This window comes from Pseudochaenichthys georgianus, chromosome 21 (assembly GCF_902827115.2).
Source record: "Pseudochaenichthys georgianus chromosome 21, fPseGeo1.2, whole genome shotgun sequence".
NCBI lineage: Eukaryota > Metazoa > Chordata > Actinopteri > Perciformes > Channichthyidae > Pseudochaenichthys > Pseudochaenichthys georgianus.
Window position 1 is genome coordinate 6,105,625 of NC_047523.1, and position 6,408 is coordinate 6,112,032.

A 6,408-nucleotide genomic window follows, 5' to 3' on the forward strand; every position below is an offset into this window, starting at 1 on the left:
TCACTTACACTATCTTCTTGATTTTGTATATTCTATATTTCTCTCATTGATCTTCTCCTTTTCCCCTATGAAAGTATGTACTCTTAATATTTTTTTCATCAAATAACATTATTCAACAAAAAATAACATTATTCAACAAAAATAATTCAATAACGTGCTTTAACCACTAGGCGGTGCACACAAGGTACACCAGAGTCCTGCACGGGTCTGATTTTCAAGACCGGCTCCCGCCCCGCGACGTGCAATACCGAACCCGCCCCGCTACCCGCACATATTGCCAATTAGTTCCGCAACCCGACCCGACGGCACAAGATCCGCAACCCGACCCGAACCCGCATATCCTATAAGCAGTGAAAACGTGCAATTATTAACACACGCAGTTGCATATTTGTCTCAAATACCGTGGGATGTTGGTTCTTTTCTCCATCTAGGATGACATCACAAGCCTCCCAGACGTTGGATTTCGCTCTTGAGGAAGTGTTATTGAAAATGCTGTATTCTCCGCTAGAGAGCTTCACCTCAGCCATTTCGGGCAGCAGACTGATGCGCTGCAGAGGTTATGATTATGTGCGGTCCCGCGGGGGAGAGGTCTGAGGATTTAAACATTAAACGAAATTATTATTATTTTAATATATTTATTATGCAACACCCGCGACCCAACCCGCATCATCTTTGTTTTACCCAGAACCGAACCCGGAAAAAAGCGTTTGAAAAAATACTACCCGCGAATCACCTTTTTTGCGGGTCAACCGTCGGGTACCCGCAGCATACTAATAATAACTTTGTATTATTAGTGTAGGACACTTATGTATGTATAACATCTGAAGATGTGTAGTTTTATTCATGTTTTTACATAATTTTACAGGATATTGCTATACTATTTCTCATGTTTTACTTCTACACATTAATATCTGATTTGTAAAACATCACAGACAGAAAGGTATATCCGTCATTTAATGGTAAGCTATTGAAATTGTGATTCCATAGATGTGTCTCCCATCACCCAAATCCCCTGACTATTCTCTCAACTCAATATTTACATTCTTGTATTCAAAGAAAATCAGTAATATCTTTAAAAACTACAAGTCCTTTTCTATCAGCTGTGCACCGTTATGGTGTAAATATAACCTATCTACCAATTGGATGAAATATAAAAGTCAGCTGAATTACTATTGATACTGCAAGGAGACGTATTTTGTGAAAAGAAATGCAAGATGTTGTTTAATTCTTGATATATTTATGATCCACGTCACATATTCAGTTTTGGCGGCAGTTCTTCCTGTTTGTCCAGAAGTCTTCTCATCAGGGCTCTATAAATAAAGAACTACGGCAGATGTGTAATATTGAATGCAGCCAAACCGTGTATTACAATGCAGTTATGTGATGACTTCCAAAGAGAAAAGCAAGAACACTCGGAATAAAGTATTTTATTTTATTTTTTAAATGTGTTCTGATATCATATGGCATTATCATCATATCCCAACATGCATTGCGGCTAAAACATCCAATCAACGAGCTTCAAGCTGAGGATCTTGGGTAATCTGTTCAGTGGGTTTGTGGTGTGCATCACTCGAAAAGTCCCTTACAGGCCTACGTCTGTTTCCGGTGACTTTATTTACGGCTGAAAAGCATGCTAAAAAGCCCAAGATTATAGAATTAAACGAATAAATGAAAACAAGGATAATTGTGTGTTATTGTTGAGTAAATAACAGTGTGTTATTTAGAAAATAATAACAAATTAGATGGAAAACAATATTACAAAAAATACAGAATTCAGTATTTTGAGGCTCTGAGCCCCATTTCTTTTCCTCACAGACGGCAAAAAAAGTCCGACATTATACGATTTAAAATAAAAACAAATAAATAAAAAGATAAAACACTGGCATGTAATTTACGTTAGAATAAATAGAATGGGTATGAGAGTAAAATCTATGTCACTTTACGGCCCCGCCCACTTTTGGGGAAACCAACGCTGTAATTTGAATGGCGATCAAGCCTGAAGCCACAGAGATCTTCTGTTACTGTCCTTTCTTCTTAGAGGAAGTACAGAAACACGTAACTCTGGATTTGTTTTAATGTTTGAGGTGCAATAAACGACACAGCAGCTTTTTGGCATGTTAAAACTATTATTTTCTGCCTCGCTCATGAGAGTAACAGCTGGCGAAATTACAGCCTCGCCTTCTGATTTCAAATGTGTGCTCTAAAATTATATTTATAAATGACTATTATCATTATTATAAGCAAGACAATAAATGGCAAAGATATGTAGAAAATAAACGTATATAACGAACGTAACGTGGGAGAAAACACGTTTCCAGCTAAACGTAATTGAGAATGCAGTTTAGTTCTGTGGGAACGTAATTTTTAGGAGACAGGGTTAACATAATACATTCTGACGAAAAATACAAGCCTCCCGTGAGTTACTACAAGCTATAAAGTAGATTTTAAAAACGTTTTATAGAATAAAAAGCTCACTGCAGGACGTTGTAGAAATGCAGTGAAAAGTAAAATGTAGAGTCAGGGGGCCGGGCCCGAGGGTGAGGACCGCGGCCGGGAAAGTCAGGGGGCCGGGCTCGAGGGCGAAGACCGCAGCACTCAGGGGGCCGGGCTCGAGGACCGGCAGGAGCAGGTGGAACCCCTGGTGGGTCAGACGTAGACGAGACCCTGGACGGAACCTGGGCTGGTGTCAGTGGGACCCACGACGGAGCAAGGGCTGGTGTCGATGGGACCCGAAACAGGACAGGACACGGTGTTGGCAGGAAACCCGGCGGAGCAGGCGTCAACGGAACCCCGAACGGCACAGGCCACAGGGTTGGCAGGACCCCCGGCAGAAGAGCAGTCGGTGGGACCCCCAACGGGACAGGATATAGGGTTGGCAGGACCCCCGGCAGAAGAGTAGTCGGCGGAACCCCCAACGGGACAGGACATGGAGTTGGCAGGACCCCTGGCAGAAGAGTCGTCAGCAGGACCCCCAACGGGACAGGACATGGAGTTGGCAGGACCCCCGGCAGAAGAGTAGTTGGCGGGGCCTCCAACGGGACAGGACACAGGGTTCGCAGGACCCCCGGAAGAAGAGCAGTCAGGGGACTCCCAACGGGACAGGGCATAGGGTTGGCAGGACCCCCGGCAGAAGAGAAGTCGGTGGGACCCCCAACGGGACAGGACATGGATTTGGCAGGACCCCCAGCGGAACCTCCAACGACACTTGAGTAGGGACTAGAGAAGGGACTTGAGTAGGGACTGGGGAGGGGAGTTACATTACATTACATTACATTACATTACATTTAGCTGACGCTTTTATCCAAAGCGACTTACAATAAGTACATTCGACCAGGAAGACACAACCTTGAGGAAAACAGAATCATATAAGTACATCAGGTTTCATAGAGCCAATCAGTTCAAGTGCTACTCAACTGGCTTTAGATAAGCCAGTCCTTTATTAGTATATAAGTGCTCTGTTAGCAGTTCTTTGTTAGTCATTCTATCGCTCGAAGTTGAGTTGAGATGGAACTCGAGAGGTGACTCGAAAGGAGACTTGAGAAGGAACTCGAGAGGTGACTTGAGAGGGAACTCGAGAGGTGACTCGAGAGGTGACTCGAGAGGAGACTTGAGAGGGAACTCGAGAGGGTACTCGAGAGGTGACTTAAAAAGGAGGCTTGAGAGGGAACTCGAGAGGAGACTCGAGAGGGAATTCGAGAGGGGACTAGAGAGGGGACTCGAGAGGGAACTCCAGAGGTGACTCGAGAGGGGACTCGAGAGGGAACTTGAGCGGGGACTCGAGAGGGAACTTGAGATGTGGCTTGAGAGGTGACTCGAGAGGTGACTCGAGAGGGGACTCGAGAGGGGACTCGAGAAGAGACTCGAGAGGGGACTTGAGAAGGAACTTGAGAGGAGACTTGAGACGGTCGGTTTGCCGACAGAACACGGGGGGCTGGAGTCGGCCGGAATGACGACAGGACACGAGGAGATGGCGTCGGCCGGTATGCCGACAGGACACGGGGAGCTTGCGTCGGCCGCAGAGCCAACAGGAGACGAGGGGCTGGAGTCGGCAGGTACGCCGGCAAGACACGGGGAGCTGGCGTCGGCCGGAAAGCCAGTACTGGAGCCGAAACCATGGCTGCTGGGACCGGTTCTGGAGCCGGAACCATGGCGGTTGGGCACGGAACAGAAGCCTGGACCCTGGCTGTGTGAGCCAGGTAATGCAGCACGGAAGCATGGCTGTGTGGGCCGGTACTGGTGCACGGATTCATGACTTTGTGGGCCGGTTCTGGAGCCTGAACCATGGCTGCTGGGGCCAGAACTGGGGCTGGAACCATGGCTGCTGGGACCAGAACTGGGGCTGGAACCATGGCTGCTGGGACCAGAACTGGGGCCGGAACCATGGCTGCTGGGGCCGGAACCATGGCTGCCGGGGCCAGAACTGGGGCCGGAACCATGGCTGCTGGGGCCGGAACCATGACTGCTGGGGCCAGAACTGGAGCCCAAAGCATGGCTTCTGGGGCTCGGACTGCTAGCCTGGACTTGCGACTCCTTCTCCTAGGAGCCTTTTGGAGGCTTCACGGACCTCCAAAAGCCAGACGAGTAACCGAGAACGGCTCCTGGACAGGAGCAAGACATGGGGAAGAAGCAGGGGTTGACTCCAGACGGAACACACCGAGATGTATGGTGTCAGGCTGGGAACCGGGAATCACACGCCGAGAGGAAGTCCAAAATCCAGCCAGGTAAGAACTTCACTAAGCATGGTTTCTCAATAGCCATCAGGTGCGCCTCTGCCAGAGCAGCCTCTCTCTGCTGAACACCGGACGCTCCCCTCCACCTATCAGGGCAGCAAGCCAAAGAAAAGGAAAAACTTAGTAATTCCAGCTCAAATGGATCTGCTGGGCCCATCCTTGGTTGGTACCTTCTGTCAGGGTTGAGTGAAGCAGGCAGGACCCAAATGCAGATTGCAAAGAAAAATACCTTTATTCCAAGGCCAAAAAACATCAAAAACAGAACACTACCCCGTGACACAGTCAAAGACACACAAGGAACCAACAATGACAGACAGCAAAAACAGAACTTACATACACACAAGACTAATCAACGAAACAAGAGACAGGTGAGGAGAAAACACAGGGGGAACAAGGTGAACACAATCGGGTAATGAGACAGGAGGGAACACAGACAGAAAGCAACAGGCAACACAGGGGGTGAACACTTATAAGATAAGATAAGATGAACCTTTATTAATCCCCGAGGGGAAATTCAGTTGTACAAAGCAGCAACAGGGTAAGCGTGAAAAAAAACAGTACAGCAAAGATTCACACAGATCAATAAAATCTAAAATAAATAATAAATAACATAAAATCAAGGAAATAATGATAATAATAATAATAAAAGACTATGAAAATAGGAGATAAATAAAAATAAGAGTAAAATAACTGTCAGCATATATACATATTTGGTCATCATCTAAGTTATAAAGTGCGGAATAAGTTAAAGTGACAAGTTAACATGGGTTGTGGAATCAGTGTATTTACGACCAGTGATTTAATTTTATTTCTTTTTCATATTTAACCCCTTATTGTGCAGCCTGATGGCTACAGGCACAAAGGACTGTCCGAGCCAGTGCGCATACACATGACATGGATCCCTTCACAGCACGGTGAGCAAGCAGTGTCTTAAAGCGGATTTTGGCAGCCAGAAAAGTAAAGGGAGGAGAGGTGTAGTGTGAAATAAATTAGGTAGATGGATTTGAGCCGCTGCCTTCCGAATTAGCTGCAGAGGTCGGATGTTGTTGAAAGACCACATTATGAGTTTGACTGTGAGAGTAGTAGTAGTGATAAATCCTGGAACCGCAGTGAAAGCTAATTAATAACAATTAGCATTTATAATATTGCAATCTATGATAGAATATAGTGTTATGCTGTGTTCGTTATTCTCGCGTCCAGGAGAGAAGCTTTAAAAGGAGACTAAATGGAGTCTCTGAGAAGGTTCAAATGGTTACTTTAATTAAAAATATGGCGCGGTAATGTTACAAACAGGATATTGTTCAGTCAGGAGAGAAAGGCTGCAGCTTCCTCTTCCTGTGGTGGCCGTGCAGAAGAGAGCTCACAAGCATTCGTCCTTCCCGCTTGCTGGCTGTTTCCTCCTCCTCTCTAGGGGCTGTGACGTAGGAGACTTCCCCCTCGTTCTTCTGTGTCCGATATTGCGTTAAACGGAGGATTTCGACAATTTACATTCATTGTATAACTAGATACGCCTCTTCTCCTCCTCGCCCTTCTCTCTTTCATGACTTTTCATCTAAATACATTTCAAACGCTGAAATCCACACTCTAAAAAATACAGGAAATACTTCACAGCATTTTGGTTTCCGGTAGTTCCGGATGTTGTCAAATGCTACCCACATCTGTAAACAATAACGTATTC